The sequence below is a fragment of the Ceratotherium simum genome, unplaced genomic scaffold (assembly GCF_057802395.1).
Source record: "Ceratotherium simum simum isolate JZ-2026a unplaced genomic scaffold, ASM5780239v1 HiC_scaffold_43, whole genome shotgun sequence".
In the NCBI taxonomy this organism is placed as follows: Eukaryota; Metazoa; Chordata; class Mammalia; order Perissodactyla; family Rhinocerotidae; genus Ceratotherium; species Ceratotherium simum.
This window is the reverse complement of record NW_028261259.1, coordinates 8,834,109-8,852,610: the sequence shown is the minus strand read 5'-3', so window position 1 is coordinate 8,852,610 and position 18,502 is coordinate 8,834,109. Positions and strand designations below refer to the sequence as shown.

Below are 18,502 nucleotides of genomic sequence, written 5' to 3'. Positions count from 1 at the left end.
CCCTTTATTTCCTTCACTGTTTTGAAGGTTACATGTTTTATTTCTACTGTTTGAGTGCCGACATTTGAAATTTAACATACACATCTATCATTATATTTTTCTCACAAAGTATAAAATTAAGCAATATCTCTGTTTTGCCTTTGAACAGCTCAAGGACCTTAGCATTCTCTAGCTTCCCTTTCATCTTCCTCCATCTCTTGTTTCACGTTACTATAGATATTTTATTTCCACCTTGTTTTTAACATAAGTATAATTCCATTATTACTTAGTGAATGATGATTTAGATTTGCTAATATATTTTTCTGATTCTTTTTTTTTTTGAGGAAGATCAGCCCTGTGCTAACATCTCCCAATCCTCTTTTTTTTTTTTTTTTGCTGAGGAAGACTGGCCCTGGGCTAACATCTGTGCCCATCTTCCTCCACTTTATATGGGATGCCGCCACAGCACACCTTGCCAAGCGGTGCGTCGGTGCGCACCTGGGATCCGAACCGGTGAACCCTGGGCCGCCGCAGCGGAGTTCGCACACTTAACCGCTTGTGCCACCGGGCCGGCCCCTCTGATTCTTGCACACCCTGTTACTTCTTGTGTCATGTTTCTTCTTTCAGTATTGATACTTTTTTGCTGAATTATATCTTTCAATAATTCTTTCAATGGGTGCCTGTTGAGAATAAATTCTCTTAGGTTTTTAAATGTCTGGGAAAATCTATTTTGCAATAAGTCTTGAATAATATTGATAAGGGATTAAATTATAAATTGAAGGTAAACTTTATTATTTTAAATATATTTTACCATTGTTTTCTAGAATTAATTGATTCTGTTGTCAGTCTACTTGTCATTTCTTATGGATACTCTATACTTTCTCCTTGGTACCTTGCAGGTTTTCTATTATTGATGTTATGCATGATATTATGTATCTAGATGTGGACTGTATATTTAACAGGTTTGTGCATTTTCAATATTTATTCAGTGTCTAGAAAATTTCCAGGTCCTGTTCACATACCCTGTTGGAGATTTCCTCTCCTTCATCCCCTTTATTCTCTTCTTTGGAGGCTCCTATAGTAAACTTCTTCCAGTAGACCTCCAGGTCCCCTAAATTCTCTTTCATATTTTCTATCTCCTTGTCCCTCTGTGTTGAATTCAGATTTTTCTTCTCGAATCTGTCTTCCAATTCACTGGTTTACTCTTATGCTGTGTTCAACCTACTATTAATTCTTGTAATGAGTTTTTCTTATTTGAACAACCACGTATTTTTCACTTTTAGTATTTCAATTAGGTTCTTTCCTATATTCACTTGTTTTTGATCCAGTCATGGCTTTCCTTTTGTGGACCAAATACTTTCTTTATTTCTTTGAATGATTTTAAACATATTAATATTAACATCTCTTTCTATGAGTCTTATATTTTTACTTCCTTGGAAATTAATTTTTCTTCTTATTGGGTCCATGGTTTGTCTTCCATGATAATTAGCTCCTTCATATTTTTAGAGTTCATCACATGCTCTGGAGCCTTGTTATTGAACAGTTTTGTGTTATTTTTGCTTTCACTCTATGAGATTCAACAGATCAGAAGGAGTTTTTACTTGGTTTCATGACTCTGTGTGTCTGAACCTATGTGAATGTATTTCATCCTTGCCCAAAGGCAGGTAGTTTGATTTAGCTCTCAAACTCCAGCTGAAGGGTAGAAAATTTCAAGTCCCTATTCACAGAAGTGTCAGTGATTCCTTGCTCTCCGCTTTATGCAAGGAATCCAGTGCCTGGAGTCTTGATTCTGATTCATCGAGAGCTTCAAATCCTCAGCTCCTGACGTGTCTATACAGGTCCTCAATGAGAAGGCCCCAGAGGATGTTATGGATCCTTAGAAAATACAACTCCATGGAAGATGAGTTCACACTCAATAAGTGCAGTATGGTACTAGTCACTAGTGGTAATATGCAAATAACAGAACAGAGGTTGAAAGGATACACAACAAATCAATAACTAGAGTTGCTACTAGAGATGGGACTGAAGGAAATTGCTTTATCTACATTATATGACTCTTTCACAATAATAATATATTTATATGCAACTTGTGTAATTAAAAACTTTATATATTTGAAAATTAATAATACGTACAGGAAATATATTTTGATTCAATGCAATAAACATAGACATTAACATTAAAAAGAGTCAACTATTCAATATCACCTGGAGATAAAAATACGATCTTCTAGATAACTCCTGTAACAAAGAGGAAGAAAACCTGATAACATAATGTAATTGTAAGAGATGTAGCCAAATTATAACAGAAAAAATTTTGTTAAAAATAACTTATATAACTGAAATTTAAAAAGAGCAAAATAAATCAAAAGAGAGGAAAGGATCTAAAAGCAATGATTTAAACAAGAGAAGACCAAACATTAGAGTTTATTGATAAAAACAGTGAGCTGTTATTTAAAAAACTGTAAAAACAAAACAAAATGAACAAACAAACAAATCAACCCCTGCTAAGTCTAGCCAAAATAAAATTCAAGAGAACACAAATATAATATCAGGAAAGAGAAAAAGGATATTAAAAAAAGGAAATTACAATTTTAAAATAAAATTTGTACACTTACCTGCAAATAAAAGTTTAAAATAGATTTTTTTCCCTAGGAAACTACAAACAATTGAATTTAACTGAATGTAATCTAAGAAGCCTAAATAGATTAATATCCATAGAAAAGCTGCAGATTTTAGCAAAACTCCTATCAAATCCTTCTGGGCCTTGTTGGTTTTTTCAGAAATTTTTATCTAATATGTAATAAACAGTTAAATTCTATATTATTTAACTGTTGCAAAGCTTTTTTTAAAAGCTCTAAAAAGCCTAACTTTGATATAGTATACTTAAAAAAAATTTATCACAAAACCATGAGCCAATCTCTCTGAAAAGCACAAATGAAAATGATCTATTATGAAATATCAAATCCAGCAGTAGATTAAAAGAATAATATAGTACACCTGATCAGATTTGTTCAGGAATACAAAAATCACGCAATGTTAGAAATATGCTAATATAATTTTAGTGGATGGTGAAAGGGCATTTTCTAAATTTCAACATTCCTTCTGATTAAAATTCCCAGTGAGCTATGAAAGAAGCAAACTTTCTTAACTTGATAAGGAGTATTTTTCAGAAGTCCAGAGCAAATATAATACTTAATACTAAAATATCAAAAATAACACATTGAAGTCATAAATAAAATAAATCTTTCTGCTAATACCACTATCAGTCAACAATATTGTGGAACTTCTAACCGATGAAAGAATATAAGAAAAGGAAATGAAGTATACATATTGGGAAAAAAATGTACGATCACTTACCAAAAATTATATAATTTCCTTGGAGCAAAACCAAGAAAATTATTTGATATATTAATAGCAACAGAAAGTGAGTACAGAGAAACAGTCAATACAAGAATAATATACCAAAAATCAATAACAAGTTTGAAAATGAAATGGGAGAGAAGGCTCATTAACAACACTAATAAACACACCTAGCCTAGAAATAAATCCAACAAGAAAGACACAAGACCTTTAATGAAATGCAGTCATGTATTGCTTAACAACAAGAATATGTTCTGAGAAATGCATCGTTAGGCGATTTTGTTGTTGTGCAAACATCATAGAGTGTACTTACACACACCTAGATCGTATAGCCTACTACACGCCTAGGCTACATGGGATAGCCTATTCGTCCTAGGCTACAAACCTGTACAGCATGTTACTGTATTGAACACTGTAGGCAATTGTAACACAGTGGTAAGTATTTGTGTAACTAAACATATCTAAACATAGAAAAGGTACGGTAAAATATGGTATAAAAGATAAAAAATGGTACACTGTGAGGGCACTTACCATGAATGGAGCTTGCAGGACTGGAATTGAGTCAATGAGTGATGGTGAGTGAATGTGAAGGCCTAGGACATGACTGTCACTACTGTAGACTTTATAACACTGTACACTTAGGCTGCACTAAATTTATAAGAATATATTTTTCTTTCTTCAATAATAAATTAACCTTAGCTTACTGTAACTTTCTTACTTTATAAACTTTTTTTAACTTCGTGACTCTTTAGTAATAACACAGCTTAAAACACAAACGCATTGTACAGCTGTTAAAATGGCTACGATGTCACTAGGTGATGGGAATTTTTCAGCTCCATTATAATCTTATGAGACCACTGTCGTGTATACATGGTCTGTCATTGACTGAAACATCATTATGCAGCGCATGACTGTACAAAAAGCAAACTGAAATAAAGAAAAAACATAACCATACTGGGGAAAGAGTATAAAGTGATAAATTATAATAAAGTTATTGCAACTCAGTTAAAAACTAAATGTAGCATTTTAAGAACCTTGAAAATTTAATTTTAATTGTATTTGGAAAAGAATACATAAGTTAGAGCATTCAAGAAAAATATAAAAAAGATTAATGAATTTTTGACTTGTAATTTATTAGAATATATTATATAAATTAGTAATTAAAATATCCTGATACTAATAGAGATACAAAACAATAGATCAATAGACCTTGATTTATATGGGATTTGCTATACGATAAAAATGACAGTTCGCATCAATGGAAAAAAGACATATTATTCAATAAATGGGGTGTGAAATTTGGCTATCCAATTGGGAAGAAATGAATTTACATTCCTATATCAAAACCATATCCTAAATTGTCTCCAGAGCAATTAATGCTTTATCCATAACAAAAATAAGACATTTACCAGGAGAAAATAATTTTTATGTGGGGAACACCTTGCTATAGGTATATAGCATCATGATAAACACCATAAAGAAAAAGATGAACAGAAGTGACTATATAAACAAAAATAAAAGACAAACGACAAAAGGAGAGAAATTTAACAGTCAATGTGTTACAATTCTCTCTCTTACAAATCTGAGATAAAGGAAAACACCACTACAGGAAATATACAAAAAATATGACAAAATTCACAAAATAACTACACGTGATCATTAAACGTATCTTTTAAAAGATACTTAAACTCACTTGTAATTAAATAAAAGTAAATTTCACTTAGACTGGCAAAGACTAAAAAGGATTAGAAATTTACAATATTAGGTATGACAACAGGGAAATGAGGATTTTCATACATTCTTGGTGCAAGTATAAATTAGAAAAACATTTTGTCCTAGTAATTTCTAGGAATTTACCATGGAGAAATATTGCCCCAAGTAATTGAAGATACATGTATAATGATATTACCTTCAGCAAAAACATCAAAGTAATCCAAATGTCCGTGACCAAGGGACTGGTTAAATGAATTATGATATCTCCATATGATTGAGTGGAATACTATGCAGCTATTAAAAAGAATGTAGTGACTCTGTGTATATTGATATAAAAAGATGCCCAATGTATATTGTTAACTAAAAAGAAAGTGCAAGTCACACACACACACACACACACCCCCCACACATACACACTATGATGTATTTTTTGGTAGTACTTGTACATACATGTTTGCATAAACACAGTCAAAAAGCTGGAAGGATATACACCAAATGTGATTAGCAGTTTTCTCCGAGGGATGGAGTGGAGATTTTCACTGTTTTCTTCTTTTGAATGATTTTTGCAATATAAAACAAAGAAAAGTAAAAACTAAGAAATATATGGTACAAATGGTAACTCAAAGCTAAACTTGCACCTAGCTCTGACTTTAAATGCCAGAAGAGAAGAAACTTTGAAAGAATACAGCTTAGGCTAGTCCTAAATCTCTGGAATCCAGTAAATTTCATAGTTTTTTGCCTTGACTTCTCCGCTGATTTCACTGGGATTATCTGCTACACAGATTGACGGCGAGTCCAAAGGGCATTGTCTATGATCAGGATGCCAGTGTGTGGCGCTAGAGAGTCACCAAGCCCCAAACGAAACTCAAGCGCTATAGCAGGGTAGGGTTCCCCAGTCAACAAAACCAGGAACCCGTGCCTGCCAAGACAATAATCCGACCTATGGAGCCATCTTTATAATCATCTCTCAATACTCTTCCATTGCTCCATGGACCATCGCTGAAGGGCATGTAAGATGACAGCAGTTGAATCAGGTAAAACCACCTAAGGTTGGGCAGAAGAGATGCTCTGAGGACATGAAAACATACCTTTAAAGTAGCAGGACACTGACTCGCAGGGCTGGAAAGAGTATTAGGAACTGACTCGGGAAGCTCTTTTGGAACACAGACCTCCTGTAGAAGCAGAAGTTTGCTCCGAGAAAATGGCAGCGAATAGGACTGCAGCCACAAAGTAAAGAACAGTCCAGAAAACACAAATGAGCGTGTCTCTTCCTACAAGTAACTATTTATCTTTATAGTATCACCTTCAAGCCTCGCAAATTTCATTGCCTCTACAGCTTTATAACTCTTCGGAGAGACGATTTAAAAAACACCACTGTTCACGAATAAGATTTTAGCGCATATACGTAGTTATAAATAGTGAGATTAGATGGGAGGGAAATCCATACGGTGGTAAAATTAGTTTATAAATTTTTGACTAGCTAGTGCTTTCATCTAAGTAAAAGAATCATGATTTTTTTCTCAGCATTTCCTTTTAAAGAGATAATAAAATTAGGCTGTAAAAGGATTCACAACATCCTGCTGGAACAATAGATGATCAAGTCCAGGCAAATTGTCATTGGCACACACTTGTCTTTCTCCTGATGGGAAGGGAAATTTCAAGAAAAACTCTGCAAACAAAGTAATTTTTATAGAGTGAAGGTAACTGTGCATTAAAATGTGCATTTGTCTGGATTCAGGCCCAGTTCTGCTATTTATTAATACATGGAATTGCTTAGCTCATCTTGGACAGCCTCTACAAACCCTGAACCTCAAAATCAATTTTTTTATCAAAAGATGGGACTGAACTAGATGTTTATAGTTATCAACACATACATGTTATGTTGTAGATTTTCAACAAATTGTAGATTTTTCAACAAAATGCTACAGTGTACATATATCCAAGTTACTAATTCACAAAGAGTTGATAAATAATGTTAGAACGAGGAGGAATCCCAAAAGGACCTATTTAAATAAGGACTTCAAATCTATTAAAATGAAAAATAAAAAAAACATGGGAATGAGGAAAAGCAGCAGCAGCAGAAGGAGGGAGAGGGAAAGAGAAAAAGGAAAGGCATAGAGGAAAGAAAGAAGGAAAGAAAGACGTGCGAGAGTAAATTAAATTTAGAATGATTTCCAGGTTTAATCTAAAAACTAATCTTTATTGACAAAAGTAAATTTATTCTGTTTTTTCAATGGTACTGTTTTTAAAATGTGCTTTTTTCAAATTAATAAAAGTATTTTTTCAAATTAATGTTTATTCTATTTGAAGTCATAGTATATGTTATTGTTTGTTCTCAAAACAATACAAAGAGAGTTGTATGTAGGAAAACAGCCTAGTTTTGGTATAAGCTTTTAAAATAATTATTATAAGTTTTTGTATATGATATACACAAACTATACGCGCAAATGTCATATCACCAGGAAGACATTTTGAGTTGTGTAATAACAAAAACACCCAGATCCCAAATCAGATAAATTAGAAATGCTGTTTCCTCATTGAACGGGGAAAAGTGTTTATAAGAGAAAGAGGTGGATAAGGAGTCTGATTTTTTAAAACTAAACTTTTATTTTTGAATAGTTTTAGACTTACGGAAAAGTTTCGAAGACAGGACAGAAGAATTACTATGCACCCTGGACTCAGTTTCTCCTATTGTTAGCATCTTACATTTTAGGATACATTTGAAACAAATAATGTACAATGGATACATTCTAATTAACTAACACTCAACAAATTAGGAATAGAAAAAAACTTTCTCAACCTACAAACAGCATCGATGAAAAACCCACGGCTAACACCATATTCAATGCTGAAAGACTGAAAATTTCCCCCTAAGACCAGGGACAAGACATTGATGTCTTCCCTCATCTCGTATGTTAATCACAGGTACCAGAGGCTCTAATGAGGGCAATTAGGCAAGAAAAAGGAATAAAAGAAACCCAGATTGGAAGGAAAGACGTAAAACTATTTGTTTTGCAGATGAGAAGATATTGTATATAGAAAAACCTAAAAAATACACCCTCCCCACACACAATATGTGAATCGTATCCCAATAGGTGTATAAAAAATTTAAATTGCCCCATCTGGTGAGTGGCTCCAATATTGGAGAGCACAGTTAGACCGCTAATATTTGTTGAACGTTTCCAGAAGAGGAGGAGGAGGAGGATGCTGGAGGTTGGTGGCCCCAAATGTTAATGCTTTTCTCAACCCCCGAAAACCTATGGAAGGAAACGGTAGGATTAGCTGACAGGGATGTGGGGAAGACTGGGCACCATGTCAGTGACTTCCACATCAAGGATGTGTCACAGGAGCTCAGAGCCATCAGCCACCAGCTCAGCCAATGCTTCCAATCTCCTCAACCTAGATCAAGTTGGTGACCAGGCAGGAGTGGAATATGTCTCACAGCTGGCTGCCTCTATAGAGCTTGGTGAACTAGAACAAACACGAAGGAAAGTGGGTGAGATGGAGGTCTCCTGGAGATGCAGGGGGCCACTGGAACCAGTGAAAGATCACAGACCTTGGGGCAAGGGAGACCTGACTTCAAATCCTGGCTCTGCCCCTAACTCACTCTGTGACCTTAGGCACAATAATCCCCTTACTGAGCTTCGGTTTACTCATGTGAGAAATGGGGAAGGCAGCTAGGACATCACCTCCGGACACTGAGAGAACCCAGGCACGCAGGGAAAGTGAAGGGTTGAAACAATCACGTTAACAGATGTAAGTCAGATGGAGGAATGACGGTGCCCTCAGGGCAAGGAGCGATGCGAGAGGGGAGACCCCACCTGGTCCTGGGTGTCCCTCAGCAGGGCGGTGTACTCCGAGGATGTGGGCTCCGTGTTGCTGAGGTTCCAGCTGATGATGTGGAAATGTAGCTGGTGCTCTCTCTGGATGGACAAACTCTGTGCTGCAGAGCCTGGAGCCACCGAGAGGAAGAGCAGACATTTGGAGACTCTCCGCTCCCAGCAAAGAGGCATGGTGGCACACGGGGTCAGGATGGTAGGTGCAGACGGCGTCCACACTGCTGGCTTCCCCATGCTTCTCAGGCCTGGGGAGAGAAGGACGTGGGGACTCTAGAGAGAGGTCCTGAAACCTCTGGGGTGGGGGCCAGAACAGGAAGGAGGAAATGGGAGGACGGGGGGAGACAGAGAGGGGCGGTGACAAAAGTGGTCATTAGGGGCAAATGCTCAGGGGAGGGTCTCGCCTGAGGGAGACCAGTCTGCAACTCAAGGAGAAGAGGCCCAGGCTGCTCTTCTTGAACAAGGATCCAGCTGGCGAGGGAGGAGGAGGAGCAGGAAGGACAGGGGTTGGGGGAGGGGCTGGGTGGGATTTAACCCACCAGGAGCTGCTGGGACCAGGGTCTCCCCAGGCTCTGCAGGACCCTCTCAGTGGAGTTGAACGTGGCTGAGCCGTTGCTCCTGTCTGATGAATACCGGAGGGTGGAGATGGGGAAGGTGACTGTGAGGGTCTTCAGGTTGTGCCCCAAAGCTGCAAGACGAGAGGGAGAGCGATGGCCATCACTGAGAGCTGGCCTGAGACCACACCAGAGTCCTGCACTCATTATCATCTGTCGTCTTCTCTCCCAGTGGCACCACCACCCACCCGTGTGGTCACCCAAGTCAGAACAAGCACATTTGCTCAGCTCCTCCTCCCTCCCAGTAACACCAATTCCAGTTGCACACTGGTCCTCACACACACTCCCTCTCTCCATCCCTGTCCCAGCTCAGGTCTTAACTTCCTTCACCCGGACCAACACCCCAGCAGGCTCACTGGATGCTCTGTCTAAAGGATGTTCTACATGGACCACTAGAAGAATCTTTCTGAAATGAATACCTCACTAGGGCCACCACTGCTCTAGTACCACCCATGGCTCCCTATGGCCTTCAGTGTTTAGTTCAACCATCTTGACCTGGCACTCAAGGCTCTACTCAATCTGGCTCCTGCTGAACTTTCAGTCTCATTTTATCCTTCTACTGCGGGTTAAACATTATGCTTCACAGAACCCAAATTCATTTCAATTCTCTCCATACGGCATGTTGTTTCCGGCCAGAGCCTTTGATCATGGAATCCTCTCAGCCAGGAAAACCCTTCATCCTCTAGTTGCCATCGTCCCTCCTGCTTGTTCTTAAAGACTCCATTCTGGTGAAACTTTCTCTAGCAAGCTCTTCCTCTCCAAATTATGCCAGGCGCCTCTCCCCGAAACATCCCACATTGTACTATAATGGTGTGTTAATATCACAAGATTAGGGGCTCTCTGAGGGCTGGCCTTAGACTGAATCGTTGGTATAATCTTTGTGATCAGCATGATTGCCCAAAAAACAAAATTTCACACCCTGGCTTCCCAGCTCCTGGATCACAACTGGCTGGTGGAGGACTGGCGCCGGAGAGCTTCTCTTGGGAAGGAAAAGGGCCCCCCAGATACTTGTGGTGGCTTCTGTTGGCACAAGTGATTATGAAGTATGCAGGGATGTGGTGTCTGGCTCGGGAGTGGTGGCAAGGGCTGTCATCAGGGGGCGACAGTGTGGGAGGAGCCCCCAGGCTCACTCAGGCTCCAGTAGTGGCTGTCCCAGGACCACCATTCACAGGTGATTCATAAATGAGAGTGAGGGGACGGGTGACTGTGTGAGTAGAGGGATGAGCAAGCCTGTGGATGAGAGGAGCCCAAGAGAGAGAGATAGGTCAACAAGAGAGACTGAACTCGGAGGAGAGACAGATGGATGTGCAGAAAACTGGACAGATGGATGGGATACCTGGAAAAGGAGGACCAAGGGCGGGGCTTTAGGAGAATTAAAGTGAAAACCACGTGGGGTCAGAATGTGGTGGAGAACATGTCTGTCACTAAGGCTTTCTCACACTGGGCTGGGACTCTCCACCAGAACCCGGGAGGCAGAGAAGGGATGATTTAGGGCCTTTCCAGGTGCTTCCCTCACCAAGGACAGTGGGTGAAGGAGAACAGGTGCTCCCCAACCCCAAATGCGGATGGGACCCAGGAGATCAGGACCAGCAATACTCACTGGTGGTAGTTGGGGCCGTGGCTCCATAGGTGTAATGTGTGGAGAGAAGGTGAGAGGAGCTGAGCAAGAGTTGGGGTGAACATAAAGGATTAAGGGAGAGGGAGGATGTAGGGACCTTTGTAGGAAAAGCAGAGGGGAAGTGGGGAGTGGTGTTCAGGGGGAAGGCAACAAGATGGAAGGTGGCTGGACCCAGTGATCACACAGTGATGAGAAGACTGATCCCAGACCAGGAGCATAGAGAGATGGATCATAGCTCACTTTAGAGCAACGGAGGCAACACAGAACTCTGACTGGGAGAGAGAGTGTGGCTGTAGCCCAGCCCCTCACCACTGACTTAGAGGCTGTCCCAGTCCAGGGTGAGGGAGCCCAAGTGGGTGACGCCCTGGGTCTCATGGCGCGGCTCCCAGTAGAGTCACTCTCTGTCCAGCCTGGGACCTGCGGGGGTCAGAGTGGAAGGTGCAGATGATGTCCACCCCAGTGGCTGCCCCACCCTTCTCAAGCCTGGGGGAGGGAGAACCTGGGGACATGGAATACTGAGCAGGGGTCCTTCTGGGTGTGGAAAGCGAGAGAGGGGAAGGGAGTAGGCTGAGGGAGAGGCTGAAGGGGCTGCTCTGATGTCTGGAGTGGCCCTCCTCAGTGTCTCCCATGTGAGACAACCCCCTCACAAGTAAGGCCTGACTTCCTTTAGGATGTGGAGGGGGGCCTGTGAGTGACAAAGAGGGGTGAACACACAGACCTGGGTGGGGGGGCGCCTGCAGGTCTGCACGGACAGCAGCGAGGAGAACAGTCAGTGCCCTGTGCCATCTGACACATGCAGGCAAGAAAGTACCGTTACGTTCTCTCAGTTCCATACTCCAAGGTCTTTTCTTTCTACTTCTTTCCTACTCCACAGCCATCACCCAGGCCTAGGGAACAGTCACCTTATTCCTCATCTTATTCCCAGCACCTCCCATCTCGCCTCTTAAGGGTTCATTCTTAACCATGAAGTCCATCTGAACCCACGTGCCTAGACCAAACGCTAATCACATCTTCCTTCTACTAGCATCTATCCAGAGTCTTCCCACTGGTCTTAGAACAGAGTCCCAAGTCACCCCTGACCTGGTCCTGCCTGTCCCCCCTCACCGGTGTGGCTCACACCCCTCCCGCTGTGTTGACTCGGCTCAGCCATCCCTCTTCTCAGTTCATGGACACACCAGGCTCTCTGCTTCAGGGGTGTCCTCATGCGGATCCCTCTTTCTGAAACGCTCTCTTGAACACACTCCCACACCCTCACTCCAGTCTAACCCTCCAACTAGCTAAATCCAGTTGCATCTCTAGCTCTCAAGCTAAATATCAGTCCTTCTCAAGAGGGCTTCCCTGTCCCCTCAGGTTGAGTCCCCTTGTGCCAAACTCCCACATCACTCTCATCATGAACTGTCTAAATCCAAATTCCCAAATACAATATAAATTCCATGGAGGTGGGACAAGGTCTCTCTGGTCCTCCAGGTCCCCATGCATGTGGCCCAGGGCCTGGCTCATCAGATGAGGAACCATCCCGGTTTGTCTAGGACTGCCCTGCTTTGAACACTAAACGTCCTGTGTCCTGGAAAACCCCTCTGCCCTGAATAAACAAGGATGGTGGGTCACCATAAATTACAAACTCAAAGACTATCTATTGCATGACAAGCACACATTCCCCTCAAGAACATCACAGGAAAGCTAGAATGAAAAAGGCACACACACATACACACACAATTAGTAGCGGCCAACAACTAAATACAAAATTACTTAACAAGATTCTCTGCAACGTGAATCACCAGACCGTTATTTCAGAAAAGTTTCAAGAAACAAAGTTAATTCCCTTTAGAAGGCAAGGTGGTGAGGACAGTCTTTTTAGAAACTAGTGCCCTGCCCTGCAATCTACAGTGTTGCTTAGTACTCCTCCAAATGATATGAAATGTCATAAAGAAAAAAATGCTCAAAATAAATCTGGCTACTGGCAAATTCAATGTTAAATTTGTTATTAATACAAAAAAGTTCCAATCATCTTTTTTCCTGAATGCTCCTATATTTCAAATTTTTGTGGAGGATTTATAGGACTTTAGAAGTCAAGTTGAATGGGTCTAAGGAATGTGGCTGAGTATCCCTGCTAATATTTAATGGGATGTCTTCTAATACTACATACACACGCAAAACATTTCTGTATTTATATTATACATAAATCCTGACTTTTGAGTATTATGCAATGCAAGTAAATCTATATTTTCTACTATAATACTCATTTGCAGTTATTTACACTTGTTTTATGTGTTCTTATTTGCATATAACTGTACTTACTGAACTATTTACCACACAGAACCACACACAGCTTACCATCTTTCCCTTGAATATAATCCATCAAACATCAATAATTTTTCTTAAGATACCCTCACTCTCAGTGTCCATGTGGTGACAACATGAGCCCAGGAAAGCCCACTAGCAGGTCTTCTGCACAGCGGAGGTGGCCGGAACCTGTTGGTACCAGGTCGACAGGGTACTCACCTGGTCACACAGAAATCCATGGATCAGCGAGGACAGGTGGACCCTGAGCCTGGTTTCACCTCAAACTTGAGCTCGACAGATACTTTTCGTGTCTGAGGGGGGAAAAAAGCGCAAACAAGCTTTTGAGGCCTTTATAGGGTGTTGGATGAAAAGGCACCCCATTCACTTTTCTTTTTTGTATTTACTGATTTAACTGTAACTGTTGGCTGAGACTGGATTTTCCAGATTCCTATCCAGTCACCTGCTCCCCAAGATGGGAGGAAGCAGCTTCGTGCTGTGTGCACTTGTGTCACTCAACTCACTTGGCTGGACAGACACTTTTTGGTGACTCTGGACCCTTTAAACAAGGTTGTCATTTAGGGACCCTGTAAGTGGCTCGCTGACTTGTAAACATTTCCCACACTTCATACAGGGCTCGGGAGATTTTCAATCCCTGGAGCAGGTTTCCCAACCTGGGCACCACTGACATTTGGGGCCAGATGATTCTCTGTCCGGCTATCCTGGGCCCTGGAGGACGCTGAGCAGCATCCCTGCCTCCCCCTCTAGATGCCAGGAGCGCCCCCATTTGTAACAACCCAAACACCGCCTCCAGACGTGGATAAGCCCCCTGGGGACAAAATCACACGGAGGACAGTGACGGGGACTCTGAGGAGGGGCCGGCGGCGCCCGGAGCCGGGAGGAACAGCAGCCTCGGGGGCCCTGAGCGAACAGCCCGGGGGAAACGGGGCTCCGGGGGGACGGAGGGACTCCGGGCCGTGACGGGGCTGCCCGCGGCCCAGGCCCCTCCCTGGACCGCGACCGGAGCCGGGACCGCCCGCCGCTTACCGGGCCTCGACCCATCGGCCGAAGGTCCATGGGAATGCGGTGCACGCCGAGAAGACCGGACACACCGTGCAGACCTCCAGCTCCATCCACGGCGCCACCCGCGCTTCCGCTTCCGGTCTCGGGCTGGCGTTCTGGGAGGACCGACGTTCGGGGAGGACGGACGTTTTGGGGCTCCGGGTTGAGGCGGCGGGGGTGGGCGGGGCAGGGCGGGGCCGCGCACCCCAGCCTCGGGGGAGGTGTCTAGTTTCTAGAGTTAATGAGAGCCCCGTCCCCGGGCTGGGTCAGCACCAGGGACAGGGACCAGGTCTAGGGGCGGGGCTGTGGGTGGAAACCAGTTCTAGAGGTGGGGCTGTGGGCGGGGACAAGGCTGCGGGCGGGGTAAGGGGCGGGACCAGGCTGTGGGCGGAGCCAGGCCCAGTTCCACGGGCGGGAAGAGGTGGGGGTGGGGCTGGAATAAGTCTGGCCGACTTCACAGTGGGAGGAAATCAGCTCCAAGGGCGGGGCTTGACCCCTTGACTGTACAGGTGGCTGGATGTTGAACAGCTTTTCTTCATTCCTTTCCCCACCTTTACACAGCCTCATAGAATGATGTGCCCATATTTAGAATTATAAATTTTTTGTGCGTGTTTGCTGTTCTTAATTTCGTTAAAAAATTGGATCATATAGTCACATTTCTCTACCACTTGCTGTCCCCAGCCAGTAGATAAGGATATAGCGCTATTTTAATTTTAAAAATCTGGGGGGAGGGAGGCCACTTCGTCGTAGATACACATATAGAAAAACTTCAAAGAGTGGTGCAAAGTCAGTAAAATATTCTCACTCTACCACTGTCTCCCAGTCCTTTTGCACAGAGATAAACATCATTTCTCCTCTATCCTTCCAGACATACTGTGTATATGTGGGCCTGTGTATATGTTCAAGCCCAAGAGGGAGGTCCCCAAGCAAAACCTGCAGCCCATGAATTGTCTCATGCGTCAGAAGTTACTGAAAAGAGATTTAAATTTCTGGTGGAAGAAGATGAACCAGTGATGAATCCATAGGAAGACAACAAAGAAATAAGGGAATTTTACCATTTAAAAGGTCAAAGGACAAAGTGAGAAAGAAAATGTCTTCATACTATCTGATGTAGCACATCTCTGGATAAGATTTGTATGCTATAAAATGGTAAACACTTATGTCATAAAACAGTAGACATTGAATTTTGATTTATCCTAATTGATTAAATAGTTATATTGGGCAAGGGGAATTATGTTTTTAATGTATGTAAGAACTCTTCATGCTGATTGTTTCAGAGAAGAAAGAAACTATAAATAGTCAAAAGATGAAAAATGAAAAAGTGTATGAGTAGCTAATATAGAAATACAGATTTTCAACCAGAAAATTAAAGTTGTTTTTGGAACCAGAGTCAAGAATTGGAAAGGTAGATTTCATTATAAGGCTTGAAGTATTATTTGAGATATGTGCGTATAGACACACACACACAGGGGAGCCTGAATTTGTATTCCAAAGGGATCATCTAACTCTACAAATAATTTGTAAAAAGGATTCACTTTACAACAGTAGAACATATTTTGAAAACTACCAACTTCAAGCATAAAAAAAGCTCTCATCATCCCGGTAGAAAAATGAGTGGGGCATCACTTTCCAACCGACATGGTGATAGGCATTTGACATACATTACTCTTGAGTATTTTCACAGCAACCCATAGGGAGATGGTATTATCTATCTCCATTTTGCAGATGAGGAAACTGATGACAGCATATTGCTAAAATTTTCATATAATTTCTCAATAGATGTTGTTTTATGTTAAAATTGTTTATTGAATTTTCTTTTCATTAATAAAACGATATATGCCATTCTTACAAATAAGCAAAGAGTGTGTAAAAACAATTTAGCAAAACGACAGTTTTCTTTTGATGTAATTAAATATGACAATCACTTTATTATTTTTCTGCTTTCTGCCTCACATCTAGGAAGATACTTCCTATCCTAAAGGCTTACTAGAAAACTCGACTAAAAATCAAGAATCAGGGAATACCCATATTATGCAAGGTTCCTGAATACATGCAAAAAAAGCCATTATAACAAATTTTTGTACAAAAATCTTAGATCATTCATGAACTGATAACAACACAAATCATGATTAGGCAAGGTATTTCTGTAGAATGACAAATATTTAAACTTTAGACATTTAGAAAGTAGTTCATTACAGTAACTAATGTGTAGAAGGAGAATTTTTTCAAACTCACTAAGTGCCAGGAAAACATTTGACAAAATGCACTGCAATATTATTCACAATAGCCAAGAGATGGAAACTACCTAATTGTGCATCTGTGGGTGAAAGGATGAAGAAAATCTGGGGCATCTGTACAATGGGATATTATTCAGCCTTAAAAAGGAAAGAAATCTTGTATTCAGAATTGCTTGCCCGGATCATTTCAGCAGTCATGTGCTTTCTTGCTTAGTGCCCTCTGGTCCATTCGTCAAGAAGAAACCAGGGTGATCCTTTTACATTGTAAGCGCCACGACCTCTAATGGATCCCTAAAAGAGACTTTGGAGGTAGGCTGCCTGGGTACCAGCTGTGTGACCTTGGACAATTATATAACCTCTAATATTCCTCATCCATACAATAGGGGTTAATAGTATTGTCTCCATAGCATTGTTGTGAGGATTAAATGAGTGAATACATGTCAGATGCCTAGAATGTGCCTGGCACATGGTAAGGCAACATGAAAAATTTCACTGTAATTATAACCAAATTAAATATTGTGATGGCCTATTAATTAAGTTGAACCATATGAAATTTCTAATATTCACCCATTTTGACCCATTATTATTGTTGAATAAATGATAAAACTCAGTCTAGCCAGGTTGTGTAGAGTCAAAAAGGATTGGATAAATGAAAATATTATTAGAAAAAATAAGCTGAAAAAGATGGTTTTGCAATTTACAAAGCAGTTTCTCATACTTTGTTTCATCTAATCTCTATAGAATGCTTTTCAGGGTATTATTACCACTGACTCTCAAGGAGTAACTGACTTGCCCCAAATCACACCACATTAAATAACACAATTAAAGTGGAAACATCATTTTGAGTATAAATCCCACATAATATTTTGTTTTCCCTTCATAATATCATCCGTCCTCTCAAGAAAGTGATGAAATAATGCTGATTCATAGGAACTTAGTCTTAAAGAGACATACTCTCAGATGATAAACACTATGTCTTTGAAACAGGGGTGTTGCGAGAAGAAACATGGGACCCATGCTTTCTGGGTTTTCAAGTCCATGCTTAGAGTTCTGGGAAAGAGTAAAAGAAGGGAAAGGGTGAAAAATAGTCCAGAATGAAAAATGTTTGATGTATATGTAACTTTATTGATCACCTCAAGATTCTCTTTTTGTTTATGGTCTGTGTCACCCTACTAGAATATAAATGTTCTTAGGGTAGATCACTGCTATCTTGCAGCAAGTGGTAGGCGCTGAGTAAATATTTATTAAAGGAATGAAAGTGGCCTTGAATACATCTGCTCTTGACTCACCAGAGAACAGCCCCATACTAGGCAAATGGCATCATTAGTAAAATTTTAAAAATCATATCCTTACTAACTCGTAACCATGGATTCAAGGCTCCCATTTATTTCATACTTTCGAAGTACAGAAGAATTCTGGTGTATTAGGGAATGTTTCCACAGCCTTGCTGTAAAATAAAGCAAGACTTTGTGGCCCATTGATTGCTGGTTCCAGCAGGGCCCATCTCTATACTTACCTCTAAACAATTAACTATAGATTTGTTTTCCCAATGAACAGCGATTTGGTATGGAACCTGTTTTATCAGTGTCATGCAAAAGTAGACATTTGATATGTCTTTAAGTGGGGATATGGATAATAATGTTGATGCAGAAGAAGACAACTAAAAATTCTCTCTGATCTTTGTTAAGTGTATCTGGGTGAAGGATATCTTGGAATCACTGGATTTCAGAACTCAAAAAGACTCATCCAACTCTTCATGTTACAGGTGAAGAAAACGAGGTCTAAAGAGGTTGAGAGATTTGA

General features: G+C 41.0%; 1 protein-coding gene across 4 annotated transcripts in view; it reads right to left on the bottom strand.

The window, feature by feature from the left end:
• Nucleotides 1-8,700: 8,700 nt before the first annotated feature.
• The window catches only part of LOC147911555 (uncharacterized), an 86,783-nt gene continuing 76,981 nt past the window's right edge, over nt 8,701-18,502 (bottom strand). Inside the window, exons 14-16 of one of the 4 annotated variants that reach the window (XM_087428160.1) lie at nt 13,623-13,714; nt 9,428-9,576; nt 8,701-9,136 (exon numbers count right to left, since the gene is read on the bottom strand). The gene's annotated coding sequence lies outside the window, so the exon portion shown is untranslated. The other 3 variants (XM_087428162.1, XM_087428161.1, XM_087428163.1) reach the window with 3 other exon arrangements.